A 16,095-nucleotide genomic window follows, 5' to 3' on the forward strand; every position below is an offset into this window, starting at 1 on the left:
ACACCTTTTTTATTCTCACAAATATTTGAGGGTGGGCTGTTGTGCGCACAATTACCCACACTCACATGTGGACAAGGCTACTGGTGCGTGACTACGCAGTATTCGATATCGCTGGCTGATTGTTCTGCTGTCGCTCGGCTGGCAGATGGATCAGCAGCCTCGTGCCGTGCCTGTTGGAAACATTCTGGTGCCTGGAGGAAGTGCTATGCCATAAGAGTAGCATATGTCTCTTGGACTCTGAAGCACAGTCTGTCCCAGGGTTAGGTGCAGGGCAGCAGCCTGCATCATTTTACAATGGAAGATTCAGCTACTGAACCGAACTCATTCAACAGCAAGCAAATTTCCCAGTAGGTCTCAATGGTTAAACTTTTTAATTTTTAATTTTTAAAAAAAATGAATAATATTGTGATGGTGCCAGCTGATGCCCAGGTCCTGGGCCTCACTTAACACTGACAAATGCAGTAACGGGAAACCAGTCTGGCTCACCTGCGTGTTAGTGTGGTTAAAATAGAGTTATAAGAATGTTTTTCGTGTTTAGACTTTATGAAATGCTTGTAGGACGCTGCATGTAATAATCTCACTTATATCTGTGTCCCACGTTATAAGGTAATATTTAAACGTTTGCTCTGTAACTATAAAAATGTTTGCTAAAATTAAATCCCCCACAGTCAAGGGAGAAGCATTGCCAAGCGTGAAATGCTAGTTGACTGCAAAAAGGTGTTATCTCCTCCCCAACAAAAGAAGGTCTCTAGACATCAGACAAGCCATTCGTTCATTGCTTCCCTCTCATCCCTGAAGAGAGTATGTGCACAAACCCTCATCCCATCACAGCTTGAACGCTGAGGAAAGGGAATAAAAATCCCTGTTAACGAGAATTTGTTAATTCTGTGCTGCTTGAACTCGGAGAGATGAAGATTTCTAAGTATAAACAAGGGCCCCCAGTTGTTTTGCCTGGGTTAGCCCTAAAGGACATATAGAATTTGCATACTATAGAAGTTTCTATTATCTTTCGAAACCTAACATTGTAACTCATTTGTGTATAAAGAAAAGGAGGACTTGTGGCACCTTAGAGACTAACAGATTTATTTGAGCATAAGCTTTCGCGAGCTACAGTGCCACAAGTCCTCCTTCTCTTTTTGCGAATACAGACTAACATGGCTGCTACTCTGAAACCTGTCATTTGTGTATGTATCTATGCCTGCTTTAACTGAAATTATTCATGTATTTCGTTTTTCCTCATTAATAAACCTTTGGTTGGTTTCTTACAGGATTGGCTACAAGCATTGTCTCTAGTTTGAGAGCTGAAGTACAGTTGACCTGGGTAAGTGACTAGTCCTTTTGGACTGGGAATAACCTGAATATTGTTGTGATTTTTGGTGGAAGGAACCATCTAGCGCAAAGACAAGCTTGCCTGGATGGCAAGTCAGTCCCGAGTGCCCAAGGGGGCTGTCTGTGACTCCACGTTAAGGCTGTTATAGTGCTTTAGGAGTTCCCGCTTGTTACTTGGTTGATGAAATCTAATTATTGAACATACAACCCGTTTAGAGTTTGTGCTCTGTTCCTGGACAGTCTGCGCTGAGGTGGCGCTCATGCTTGTGAGCCACTCCAGACAGCGTGACAAATACCATTTTGTGCAGATGCCTACAGTCTTTCTTCTCTTCAGATGCCTTGATATTTTTATTTTACAACATGTTCCTATTTCAAATAAAAATAATAAAATACTGACTAACCCCATGAGTGACCAGATATATGGGGATGCTGCTGATTTTTATTTTATTTAAAACAAGTAAAATGATAATGATGTGTAAAGATCTGACGCCAATGAAAGCATTTCCATTAACTGCACGGGGCTTTGGTCTGTCTCTAGGGCTTTGCTGCTTAGGGAGATGTGCTTAAAGCTGTGCATGCGTTTAAGTGCTTGCATGTCTTAAGTGCTTGGCTGAATGAGGGCCTAAAACCTCACCAATAAACTACTAGTCAGGAACAGCAGCAGTTGGCAGCCTGCTTCATCTGCTGGCAGGGAGGTCATTGCTTCCCTTAACGCTCTTGGGGAAGGTGACATGCAACGTAAGGTCAGCTGAAGTGGCTACACATCTTTCCAGCTGGGAGAGAATTTTGCCAATGTTCTGATTATTATGGAAGAACTCCTTAACCAATAGATTAATACGGCACATGAATCAGGATGCACATGGGAACTGGCTGTCATCAGCTGCCTTCCTCACATTTTGCCATTATTTAAGACCACAAATTAAAGTAAGGAGGAGGAGCTCATTAACTATGCTTCTATGACAGCCTGTGATTTCTCCAGTCTGGTTGTCTCTCAGTTCTACACATGCACATCACAGCATGCTGATGATGATCCAGAATGAGCTGAAGGACATGCAATCAGAGGTTTGCCCAAATGTCCATAGTCAGATGGACTCTCAGAGCAGTCAAAGGCTCCTGCTGTCTTCGTTGCTTGACAAAACTCTGGAACAGCAGGTTTTTGTGGGGGAGGAAAAGGCTTAGTACCTTCTGCTCTGGAGCAGCATTGGCCATAAGTTCTCTATAGAAGAAGGGGAGAGTAGGTCACCTACCATCATTTTTGTATGTGCAGCATTCAGTAATAGGACCTGGCAGTGAGTACAGGGCAGTGATTGATGCCCCTCTCAATGCTTTCAATAAGGGTTAATAAAGACTTGAAGGCATTTGGCCTTTTTAGGGCATTTCAGGTTTTGGAATTGCTAGTGTGAGCAAAGCATTGTCTTCAGCAGCTCACTGTCATCTGTAACTAACTGAAGTCCCAAGTTGTGGTGATAAAAATATGTGGATACTGATGTTAGGATTTGCTTCTTGCAGCTCCCTGGGATTGAAAAGTCTCTGTTTGTCAGACAGACTTCTCCCTTCTCCATGCAAACAATTTCTTCTTTATTTTTAATTTTTATTGAATTCAGCATGTTTAAGTTGCACACTACTTAGCCTTTGCAATCATGTCATCTTATCACTGTTATCCTCCTTCCTTATATTGCTGCAACTTATCTTACCATATCTCCCAGAGCACTCAGGCAGGATCACGGCCCCAGTGTGCCAGGCATTGTCAAATGCATAGTAAGACACAGCCTCTCTTCTGGGCAGAAGCTAATTTAAATGTTTGGTTTTGGTAACTTTTCTCGCATGAACACTTCCTCTGAGTTCAAAAATAAAGACTAGGAGAGGAAATAGTTATATCACAGAGGATGGAAAAATATTTAGGATAACAAAGGAAACATATTCATAATTACATAGGATAACTCGAGGTTCCTAGAATTGGTGGCTTTTGTAGACCAAATGCACACAAGAAAAGTCTCATACTGTAAGTGAGAGCTGCTAAATTGTTCAAGTGCTTTTTAGGTCAGAGTGAAGAGACAGGTGACAGACAAAAGGCACCTATGCTCTTCTTTTTAAAAAATAAAGAGAAATGTTTCTGGAGGAAAGATTTAGATACTTGGTTGAATTCATTATCACTAGAAGCTTCACATTAAGATAGGATGTAAATTGGATGCTGTAAGCCAGACCACGAAAGGATGGAATTGATAAAGGACAGATTATTTTTGCTTTCAAGGTCAAATGGCATTTAAAGAGCCATTTTTCAGACACAATGGAAAATTACAGACGCAGACTGCAGATTTTCTGATAGTCACAGTGACCATTTCTTTATAGCAAAATAGAATGAACCAAAGATGTTAGTTCCTGTTTTTTATATGTTTTACTACTCCATAAGTGTCTCTAGTCTACATTCTAGCTCTTATATTTTCTTTATAACTATTTAAAAAGTGAATTCAGTGTCTGTGTCAGTGTCTGCCAGTCTGACAACACTGGAAATTAAAGTCTTGTTTATTCATAATGCAGGGGCAGCAGCACTATAAACTTAACCCCATTCTTGCTCACTGACACGCTAATATTCCTTAATATTGACCTAGAGAGACCACATCTAAGCCCTTGTTTTCACTGCTAAAAAAGCTGTGTTTTTTACCTCAGGATACCTAACATGTGAGCTATACGGAGGTAAAAAGATAATGATGATGAAGCCCTTTAGTTTTACCATGAGATAAACTAACCAAGGTCAAGCCCAGGTGGAGGTATGGGGCTGAATTGGTGTGTTTACCTTGTGATAAAACTAATGTACCTCCTGTTTGCTGTGTTTTTCCTTGAGATAGTGCATGTGTGTTTGCTACCTTAAGGTTAAAAAAAATGCAGCTTGTTTAGCAGTGAAAGACAGGCTCTTAGAAAGAAAAGGTAGTTCAAGTGTTCATGCTCATCCTATCGTTGGCCTTTCTTCTGAGACTGCCAACAAATGACCACTGGACAGCTGTTAGGTGACAATAACTTTTGACTCCCAGTCTACAGTAGTACAAAATCAGTATTCTGCTGTTTGGAATTTCTTAGTCATGATGGGTCATGTCCAAGTCACATGAATGTAAGGGACATGAGGTTGTGGTGATCCACATCAAACTAATCTGCCACCATGAACTGCCTAACAGGGGTATAACTTTCTGTACTCGTAACATGCAAATTAGGGAGTCTGCTTTTTAGATAAAAATGTAGGTTGGGATTTTTAAAGGAGACTAAGGGAATTAGGCACCCAACTCTCACTGGAATTCAGTGGGAGTTGGAGACCAAACTATTAGGCCGGTTTGAAAAATCCCATTTACTTATTCTTAAAACAATATAAAAGTGCCTCATCCAGTTCTCTCCTGCACATCTACCTCCTCTTTTTCACTTTTACTCTTTCCCCTTCACTGTCTCTTTCACTTGCTTTCTGAAAAACATATGGAGCTGGCATCAAAGGTCAGGGCGGCCTTATCCACTACAGTGTCAGGGCTGCCATTCACACTCCCACGAATGTCCTTTTAGCAGACATTCAATTAACCTCGGTTAAGTACTCTACTGGGAGTGGCATGTAGGCTGCAGAAGAGCTTCTGTAGTGGCCCAGCTTTGAACTCTAACATCAGATGAGGATGAAGGCAGGGCATAACCTGCCCCCTCCCTGACACAGGCCTAAATCTAGCGAGACACAGACTGAATTTTTTTTGCATTTGAAGCTCAGAAATTGATTTGAGGGAGGAATAGTTTGAATTTTTAGCAAAATACTCCATCCACATCTGAAATATACCCAACCACATATATGTCTATGTGTAGTCCATTCTTACCCTTTCCAATGCCTGAGGAATACACCAGCGTGTGTCAAAGATCTAGCAAACAGAAATACATAAAAAGACATACCATTTACGTGTAATTTATATGTAATATACTGAACCAAATTTATCCCTGAAATAACTCGAATCACTTGAGTGGACGTACACCAGGGTTTACTTTGTCCAATTATATGTTCAAAAATATACATATTGCTTTATGTATACTTATAAATCTATGCTCAAACATGAATCGCTCTATGATGTTCCTGTCTACTTTCAAAAAACGGCTTTGTAGGTGCATTTGTGGTTATGAACAGTTACCAATACATTAATCCCCCTATTTCTATAGCTTTCCTTAGCATATGTAACATGACTGCCTTCTGCAAAAGATACGGAAATGTGTCCTTTGAGTTTTACTACTACTGTGTAATGGGAAAATACTTTTGGTGCTCCCTCATAGTCCTATTTGGAATGTGTTACAGTACAAAAGGCTCAAAAGCCCCTCCTTCTGGATGTAGAACCAAATATTTCCCTTCAAGACCCCACAAATTATCAACCTTGATAGAAGCAGAATATGGGGTGAAATACTATATACTTAGGGCTCTATCCTGCTTCCATGCAAATGAGTGGCAAAAATTCCGCTTGACTTGAGTTGTGGTCAAGATTGGACCCTAATGAAAAGTGAAATGAATAGCATATTCCAAGACTCTGTACCTTTTGTGATATCACAGTGTGAATCAGTAGTAATTACTGAAGTCAGTTGAGTTACACTGGTTTTAAAAAGGGTTTAAAATAAGAATTGGACCCACTATATGCATGTGCAAGTCTAATATACCAGTATCTGGGCTCTAGTAGCTGAAAATAGGAAAATCTATCTAAATAAAAAAGTGCTTCCAGATTTTTCAGGTTTACATCAGATCTTGCCTGGTTTTCAAATGTTTGCAGTTCCAGGAGCCTGAATTCCCTGTTGATGGTAGTGTATGGAGTTTACATAGAACAATAAGTTAATTTTATTTCCATACCAAAAGACAGTAGATTGAGAAAATTGTAAAGTCACTAAAATCATGAAACAGAATGGGTGGAAGAACAGCTCCCTGCAGCAGACCATGTTAATTACCCTTGCAGCTGGGAGATCAATTTGCATATATATTCTTTGAAGCCTGTCAGGTATGAATTGAACCACTGAACTGTTATATTTGATAATCTAGCTCTCCAAAGCATTTTTGCTAAAGATGTTATGTTTCATAGTACCAGTTATTTTTCTATCTAAGAATGAAGAGTTGTACTTAATTTGTTCCTGTATAAACAGTTCTGTGTTTGTGACCTCCTGGAGTACTAGGCTAGCTAAATAATCTCATCAGAAGCACTGATACTGCTGATTAAACACAAAAGAGATATGGACAAATAGCCTTGGTGACAAATGAAAGCTGAGAAATTAAAACTTAAAGCTACTAGTGACAGGCATGGCTCAGGGGATTGTTAATGAGATATGGAACTTTTCAGCTCTAGGACATGTATTCCATTCTGTTCTGTGTTAGGAGTGACAAAGTTGTTACCATCTGATGACTGCTTGGTGGCCTGAATGAACCAAGTGTGTAATCTCAGTTAACTTCCCAGTGGATATTCTGTTCTATTTCAGTTCTTTTACAATGCCCATCACTATAGTATCTAGTTTCCTATATCCTAAAATTGCCCACAACAAAGGACAACAGTCGACACCCTTTGATGGCCATTTCAACCATAATCTGAGCTGTATATAGACATGGGAGAACCAGATCCTCAGCTGGTGTAAATCAGTGTAGTTCAGTTGAAGCTAGTGAAACTCAGGGCTTAAGTGGGACCAAAGAGGTTCATAGGCTGGCACTGTACACAAAATTTGGTCCCAGGATATTAGAGAGACAAGGGAGGTGAGGTAATATCTTTTATTGGACCGACTTCTATTGGTGAGAGAGACAAGCTTTCAAGCTACACATGGAAAGGTACTTGGAGTGTCACTGCTAAATACAAGGTAGAAGAGATTGTTTAGCATAAGTAGTTAATACATATTCCTACCTCTCAGGGTCCTAGAGCCTGGGCTCCAGCCCAAGCTAGGAAGTCTACACAGCAATGAAATAGCTCCACACCCGAGCTGCACAAGCACGAGTCATCTGGCACAGGCTAGCCGCAGGTGTCTAGTTGCTGTATAGACAGCCCCATAGTGTCTAGCAAAGTTATGAATTTAAACTCCCAGGCTAGTCTTTTGAAGGTGTTGTGCAGGTTTCTTTAAGGACGAGGCTTCAGATATAGAGTGACGGTTTTGTGAAAAGTGTTCACCCACAGATGATATGGTGTTTTTGTCTTTTATCATTTTTCTGTGTGAGCTCATTGAAGAGCATAGTGATTGTCTGGTTTCATCCACATAGTTGTTGTTGGGGCATTTAGTGCCCTGGATGAGGTACACCACATGATGTGGTAGACATGTATAGGATCTGTGAGTGAACACTTTTCACAGTCCTCATCCTCAAAGGAAACCTGAATAACACTTTCAAAAGTTGAGCCTGGGAGCTTAAATTAATAACTTTGATAGATCCTACAAATCATGGTCTTCATAAAGACACTGGATTCATGGCTCATTACAACAATCCATAAACCACCAATCCTTTTTTTTTGTGTCCTATGTTTGCAGGGATGTCAATACACCATGGTCTCTGTCACCTTATATTTAGCTGTGGCACTCTGAATATGTTTTCCAGACCTGGGGAAGAGCTCTGTGTAGCTCAAAACCGTGTCTCTTTCACCAACAGAAGTTAGTTCAATAAAAGATATTACCTCACTCATCATGTCTTTAATGTCCTGGGACCATCATGGCCACAATAACACTACAAATAAAATAAATACTGCACTGTTGCCACCTTTTAATATAAGTCTTTGTATTGTAGTTTCTGCTCTAACCCCACATATAACCAGTCAGTTCAGTTTTATATAGAAATTGCTGTTAAGAGTAACAAGAAGGGTTTCTTCAGGTATGTTGGCAACAAGAAGAAAGCCAAGGAAAGTGCGGGCCCCTTACTGAATGAGGGAGGCAACCTAGTGACAGAGGATGTGGAAAAAGCTAATGTACTCAATGCTTTTTTTGCCTCTGTTTTCACTAACAAGGTCAGCTCCCAGACTGCTGCGCTGGGCATCACAAAATGGGGAAGAGATGGCCAGCCCTCTGTGGAGATAGAGGTGGTTAGGGACTATTTAGAAAAGCTGGACGTGCACAAGTCCATGGGGCCGGACGAGTTGCATCCGAGAGTGCTGAAGGAATTGGCGGCTGTGATTGCAGAGCCATTGGCCATTATCTTTGAAAACTCTTGGCGAACCGGGGAAGTCCCGGATGACTGGAAAAAGGCTAATGTAGTGCCAATCTTTAAAAAAGGGAAGAAGGAGGATCCTGGGAACTACAGGCCAGTCAGCCTTACCTCAGTCCCTGGAAAAATCACGGAGCAGGTCCTCAAAGAATCAATCCTGAAGCACTTGCATGAGAGGAAAGTGATCAGGAACAGCCAGCATGGATTCAACAAGGGAAGGTCATGCCTGACTAATCTAATCACCTTTTATGATGAGATTACTGGTTCTGTGGATGACGGGAAAGCAGTGGATGTATTGTTTCTTGACTTTAGCAAAGCTTTTGACACGGTCTCCCACAGTATTCTTGTCAGCAAGTTAAGGAAGTATGGGCTGGATGAATGCACTACAAGGTGGGTAGAAAGCTGGCTAGATTGTCGGGCTCAACGGGTAGTGATCAATGGCTCTATGTCTAGTTGGCAGCTGGTATCAAGTGGAGTGCCCCAAGGGTCGGTCCAGGGGCCGGTTTTGTTCAATATCTTCATAAATGATCTGGAGGATGGTGTGGATTGCACTCTCAGCAAATTTGTGGATGATACTAAACTGGGAGGAGTGGTAGGTACGCTGGAGGGGAGGGATAGGATACAGAAGGACCTAGACAAATTGGAGGATTGTGCCAAAAGAAATCTGATGAGGTTCAATAAGGATAAGTGCAGGGTCCTGCACTTAGGACGGAAGAACCCAATGCACAAGACTAGGGACCGAATGGCTAGGCAGCAGTTCTGCGGAAAAGGACCTAGGGGTGACAGTGGACGAGAAGCTGGATATGAGTCAGCAGTGTGCCCTTGTTGCCAAGAAGGCCAATGGCATTTTGGGATGTATAAGTAGGGGCATAGCGAGCAGATCGAGGGACGTGATCGTTCCCCTCTATTCGACATTGGTGAGGCCTCATCTGGAGTACTGTGTCCAGTTTTGGGCCCCACACTTCAAGAAGGATGTGGATAAATTGGAGAGAGTCCAGCGAAGGGCAACAAAAATGATTAGGGGTCTGGAACACATGACTTATGAGGAGAGGCTGAGGGAGCTGGGATTGTTTAGCCTGCAGAAGAGAAGAATGAGGGGGGATTTGATAGCTGCTTTCAACTACCTGAAAGGGGGTTCCAAAGAGGATGGCTCTAGACTGTTCTCAATGGTAGCAGATGACAGAATGAGGAGTAATGGTCTCAAGTTGCAGTGGGGGAGGTTTAGATTGGATATTAGGAAAAACTTTTTCACTAAGAGGGTGGTGAAACACTGGAATGCGTTACCTAGGAAGGTGGTAGAATCTCCTTCCTTAGAGGTTTTTAAGGTCAGGCTTGACAAAGCCCTGGCTGGGATGATTTAACTGGGAATTGGTCCTGCTTCGAGCAGGGGGTTGGACTAGATGACCTTCTGGGGTCCCTTCCAACCCTGATATTCTATGATTCTATGATTCTCTGAGGGCCTCACTAGCCTATATTTGTTCAACATCTCTTACTCCTGGGAGAGTCTACCCCCGTATCCCCCATTTTGAGATACCTAATTCGGTGCCATAGCACATAGTATAACCCATACCTGTTTGGTGTGCTGCTCTGTCCCCCTTTAGTGGCACCTAGCCCAGCTAGAAATTGATGAGTCTGCTGTAGCCTTGGCTAAGAGCCATGTGGCTTTTAGCTCATGCAGTAGAGGCTCATACTCTAAGCTTCTGAAGTTCCAAGTTTGATTCTGCCACCAACAAGGGTCTGTTGGCATTACAATAACGCATGGTTCAGATGAGTATTTGCCTCTAGTGGCCTGCAGAACCACAACCTGCCACCTTAGGCATATGACAGGATGTTTTGTGTGTGACTCTGTTGCACATAAAACACTGACTCACCAATTCCACTTGTCTGTATGTTCTTATCATGTGTACACTAAGGGTATGTCTACACAATGAAATTAAGTCGAATTTATAGAAGTCGGTTTTTTAGAAATTGATTTTATGTAGTCGATTGTGTCCGTCCCCCCCCGCCAAAATGCTCTAAGTGCATTAAGTGCATTAACTCGGTGGAGTGCTTCCACAGTACCGAGGCTAGCGTCGACTTCCGGAGCAATGCACTGTGGGTAGCTATCCCACAGTTCCCGCAGTCTCCGCTGCCCATTGGAATTCTGGGTTGAGATCCCAATGTCTGATGGGGTTAAAACATTGTCGCGGGTGGTTCTGGGTACATACCGTCAGGCCCCCGTTCCCTCCCTCCCTCCGTGAAAGCAAGGGCAGACAATCGTTTCGCGCCTTTTTTCCTGAGTTATCTGTGCAGACGCCATACCACGGCAAGCATGGAGCCCACTTAGCTCACTGTCACCATACATCTCCTGGGTGCTGGCAGATGCAGTACTGCATTGCTACACAGCAGCAGCCGATTGCCTTGTGGCAGCGGACGGTGCAATAGGCCTGATAACCATCGTCGTCATGTCCGAGGTGCTCCTGGCCGCCTCGGTAAGGTCTGTCAGGAGCGCGTGGGCAGACATGGGCACAGGGACTAAAATAGGAGTGACTCGACCAGGTCATTCTCTTTAGTCCTGCTGGCAGTCCTATTGTACCGTCTTCTGGCGAGCAGGCAGAAGATGAGGATGGCTAGCAGTCCTACTGCACTGTCTGCTGCCAGCCAAAGATGTAAAAGATAGATGGAGTGGATCAAAACAAGAAATATACCAGATTTGTTTTGTATTCATTTGCTCCACCCTCCCTCCCTCCGTGAAATAAACGGCCAACAATCATTTCGGTGAGGTCTGTCAGGGGCACCTTGAAAAGTTTAATGGAGATTCAGTCCTGCCTGAAATACCAGGGGAAGGGATAGCTCAGTGGGTTGAGAATTGGCCTGCTAAACCCAGGGTTTCAAGTTCAATCCTTGAGGGGGCCATTCTTTCTGACAGTTGTTTTTGTTTCTCCTTGATGTAAAGCTTCCCTCTTTGTTGATTTTAATTCTGTAAGCCAACCCTGTAAGCCATGTCGTCAGTCGCCCCTCCCTCCATCAGAGCAACGACAGACAATCGTTCCACGCCTTTTTTCTGTGCAGATGCCATACCACGGCAAGCATGGGCCCGCTCCGATCACTTTGGCAATTAGGAGCACATTAAACATCACAAAAAGTAAAGGAGGACTTGTGGCATCTTAGAGACTAACAAATTTATTTGAGCATAAGCTTTCGTGAGCTACAGCTCACTTCATAAAGCTTATGCTCAAATAAATTTGTTAGTGTCTAAGGTGCCACAAGTCCTCCTTTTCTTTTTGTGGATAGAGACTAACATGGCTGCTACTCTGAAACCTGTCATTAAACACCACGCACATTATCCAGCAGTATATGCAGCACCAGAACCTGGCAAAGTGAAACTGGATGAGTAGGCGACATCAGTGCAGTAACGAGAGTGATGAGGACATGGACACAGACTTCTCTCAAAGCCCGGGCCCTGGCAATGTGGGCATCATGGTCCTAATGGGGCATGTTCATGCAGTGGAACGCCAATTCTGGGCCTGGGAAACAAGCACAGACTGGTGGGACCAAATCGTGTTGCAGGTCTGGGATGATTCCCAATGGCTGCGAAACTTTCACATGCATAAGGGCACTTTTATGGAACTTTGTGACTTGCTTTCCCCTGCCCTGAGACTCAAGAATACCAAGATGAGAACAGCCCGCACAGTTGAGAAGTGAGTGGCGATAGCCCTGTGGAAGCTTGCAACGCCAAACAGCTACCAGTCAGTTGGGAATCAATTTGGAGTGGGCAAATCTACTGTGGGGGCTGCTGTGATCCAAGTAGCCAGCGCAATCAAAGATCTGCTGATATGAAGGGTAGCGAGTTGCAGGGGGGGGAGGTTTAGGTTGGATATTAGGAAAAACTTTTTCACTAGGAGGGTGATGAAACACTGGAATGCGTTACCTAGGAAGGTGGTAGAATCTCCTTCCTTAGAGGTTTTTAAGGTCAGGCTTGACAAAGCCCTGGCTGGGATGATTTAACTGGGAATTGGTCCTGCTTCGAGCAGGGGGTTGGACTAGATGACCTTCTGGGGTCCCTTCCAACCCTGATATTCTATGATTCTATGCTGCCTGTCCTAAAACAAGGGCATCTCCTAGCTGATCAGTGTTTTTTCATTCACAAGTTGGATGAGTTGATGTACTTCTGTTCTTTGTGAAAAACATTGCGATTGAATTGGGATATTGATTACTTTACCCACTTTACCTACCTACCTTTACCTACTTTAAATTCAAAGTAGTCATACCCCCAGTGCCAGTTGATATATATTTATCAGAATTTCACATGAATGGCCCTTAAAAAGCATTGCATGTATATTGCATGTTGCTGTTGTTTCAAAAAATTGCAGCTCTGAGGAACAAAGAAGGGTGTTCTAGGATCCTTATGAAACCAGGAATTCCTGGCTGACATTTTGTAATAATCCATCTGAGAATGAGATTCTTGTGATTATATCTAAGGGGTTGAGAACCTTTTTTAAATTTGTGGCTCCAATGATGCAGGGACTCTTGTAATCCAATACTCTGCGTCCCTTTAAATTTGAAACCACTGAACTACCTTCCATTGTTTTACATCTTTACACTGGAAAAGTGAAGATCACTGGTCAGAGTGTATCTTAAGGGGACCCCAAGGAGTTAAGACTGAAATTTTCAAGGAGGCCAAAGGGAGTTAGGTACCCAACTCCTATTGAAAGTCAGTGCTAGTTGGACACCTACATTCTGAAGTCCCCTTTAAAAATCTCAGATGAAGTCAGTTATTAATAGGAGAGACACCTACCTGCCAAAAAGAATTCCAAAGATAGCAAGTCAAAAGCAGATTTTTGTTTTGGAGGGGTCTTATCATTATTTATACTTTTCTAGCTCAGCATTAGATGCCTTCCTCCCCCGTCATATATGCAGCCTTTCAATATAAGAGAGCTAGGTATTATAATTCTAATGTTCTTTAATATAACAAATCTTTTGCATAAAATGTTTATTTAATGATCATATATTAAAGATAAGTGTATTCCTTTTTTCCTGGGAAATAAAACTCTCCTAGTCTATTTAGCTGAGCATGATTTGTAACTACCTGCAGTTCAATTTAAACTTCCTTTGTATTGTCTTAAACTCTTTTAAGATTTAGTAGGGTCTTATATCCTTTGAATGAATGCACCAGAACTGTAATGCATGGAAAGCAAGCATGCAGTTCAGCTGGGGGAGAAAGTCTGTACAACACAACTGTTATCTTGCAACAACAGCGGGGGAGTGTGGAGGGAAGGGAGATGAGATAATTATGTGTTGAGTCTAATTTAAATATTGTTTCAAATACATGTCCAGTGGATGCCCAGAGCATCTGAGGTAGTAGATGTCAATTCCCCCCCCCCCCCCCCCAATTTGCTTTGTGTTAGCAAGAACAGCAATAAGAAAAGCAGGAAGAATGCAGAGAGAGGGAGGTATATATCACAGAAGCACTCATTAGTACTGCTATAGTAAATGCTTTGTCAGGTACCCATTATATATTTCTATTTTCATACACACTTTTTTCTTAATTGTGCCCTTACTCCACCTATAGCTTTCTGCCTATGAACACTCCATGTTTTCTTTCCTCTTCTCTGGTTAACAAGTCAGGATTACCCCATATGAGCTCCATCCATTGTTGGCCGGCAGGGGCTGTCACTCCATCACAGAGTCATTCAGCTTCACCAATTTGTTGTATTCTGAGGCTGTCACATAAACTATGTTTCATCAACTATTGACCAAAAGTTTGACACTTGGGTTCCAAATATTCTACAGTATTTGTAACTGGACTGATTCTCAGCCACTCCTGAGCAGCTGAGTTACTGGATAAAGTTTAATCAATTAATATCCAAGCCAATTATATATTTACTATTCTTTGCTGTGTGAAACCTTGTTAGGGATTGGGCTAAAACCCCATTGAGGTGGAAAGGTCTGAACTCACCGCTCAATTAACATAACTGGAAACATAAGCCCTACCGAAGACAACAGGTGTTTGGGAAGCCACCCCAGAGCTTTTGGCCTGAGTATTTGTTTTGGATAGTGTTGTGTGAGAGTATGAACACACAGAGACTTGGGTCACAGACAAGATCAGAAAGAGAGGCAGAGGAAAAAAGGCGAGAAAGAACAAGCAAGGACAGCGTACCTGGAAAAAGCTAGAGAGCTTTTGGGTCTGGCTGGTGTTGGTAAAAGGGCTTGAGGCTATAAGCTAAGAAACTGCTCCTTTTTATTCTTGGTTCTTCTGTGTTGCTGAGATACAGGAATTTGTACATTCCTTGTAAATGAACAAGTCTGCATCAAAGAAATACTTGGCTCCACCAATCTCTACTCCTAACTGGAACACCCACAGAAGTGGCAACAATATCATAACTAGGGCTGTCAATTAATCACAGTTAAGTCAAGCAATTAACTCAAACACATTAACTCAATTAAAATATTAATCACAGTTTTATTCACACTGTTAAACAATAATAGAATACCAATTTAAATTTATTATAAATATTTTGGATGTTTTTCTACATTTTCAAATATATTGATTTCAATTACAACACAGAATATGACGTATACAGTGCTCATTTTATATTATTTTTTATTACAAATAATTGCACTGTATAAAAGATAAACAAAATAAATAGTATTTTTCAATTCACCTCCTATGAGTACTGTAGTGCAAAAGCTTTATTGTGAAAGTGCAATTTACAAATGTAGCTTTTTTTTTTTACATGACTGCACTCAAAAACAAAATAATGTAAAACTTTAGAGCCTACAAGTCATAGATTCATAGAATCATAGAATATTAGGGTTGGAAGAGACCTCAGGAGGTCATCTAGTTCAATCCCCTGCTCAAAGCAGGACCAACACCCACTAAATTATCCCAGCCAGGGCTTTGTCAAGCCAGGCCTTAAAAACCTCTAAGGCTAGAGATTCCACCACCTCCCTAGGTAACGCACTCCAGTGCTTCACCACCCTCCTAGTGAAACAGTATTTCCTAATATCCAAAATAGACTTTCCCCACTGCAACTTGAGACCATTGCTCTTTGTTCTGTCATCTGCCACCACTGAGAACAGCCTAGCTCCACCCTCTTTGGAACCCCCCTTCAGGTAGTTGAAGGCTGCTATCAAATCCCCCCTCACTCTACTCTTCTGCAGACTAAATAACCCCAGTTCCCTCAGCCTCTCTTCGTAAGTCATGTGCCCCAGCCCCATAATCATTTTTGAGATAATGCTGCCAGCTTCTTATTTACAATGTCACCTGAAAGTTAAAACTGGTGTTCACCAGGCACTATTGTAGCAGGCGTTGCAAGGTAGTTATGTGCCAGATATGCTAAAGATTTATATGCCCCTCCATGCTTCAATCACCATTCCAGAGGACATACTTCTATACCAGTGGTTCCCAAACTTGTTCCTCTGCTTGTGCAGGGAAAGCCCCTGGTGGGCCGGGCCAGTTTGTTTACCTGCTGCATCCGCAGGTTTGGCCAATCGCGACTCCCAGTGGCCAGGGTTCGCTGCTCCAGGCCAATGGAAGCTGCTGGAAGCAGTGGCCAGTATGTCCCTCGGCCTGCACCGCTTCCAGCAGCTCCCATTGGTCTGGAGCAGCGAACTGCAGCCACTGGGAG

The 16,095-nt window shown here is 42.5% G+C and overlaps 1 long non-coding RNA gene across 1 annotated transcript in view; it reads left to right on the forward strand.

The window, feature by feature from the left end:
• The first annotated feature begins 272 nt into the window (after positions 1-272).
• LOC140908265 (uncharacterized) overlaps positions 273-16,095 on the forward strand; it is a 36,008-nt gene continuing 20,185 nt past the window's right edge. Inside the window, exons 1-2 of the long non-coding RNA XR_012157816.1 lie at positions 273-347; positions 1,269-1,321. This is a non-coding gene — a long non-coding RNA (uncharacterized lncRNA). The remainder of the gene's footprint in view (positions 348-1,268; positions 1,322-16,095) is intronic.

The sequence above is a fragment of the Lepidochelys kempii genome, chromosome 3 (assembly GCF_965140265.1).
Source record: "Lepidochelys kempii isolate rLepKem1 chromosome 3, rLepKem1.hap2, whole genome shotgun sequence".
Classification (NCBI taxonomy): Eukaryota; Metazoa; Chordata; order Testudines; family Cheloniidae; genus Lepidochelys; species Lepidochelys kempii.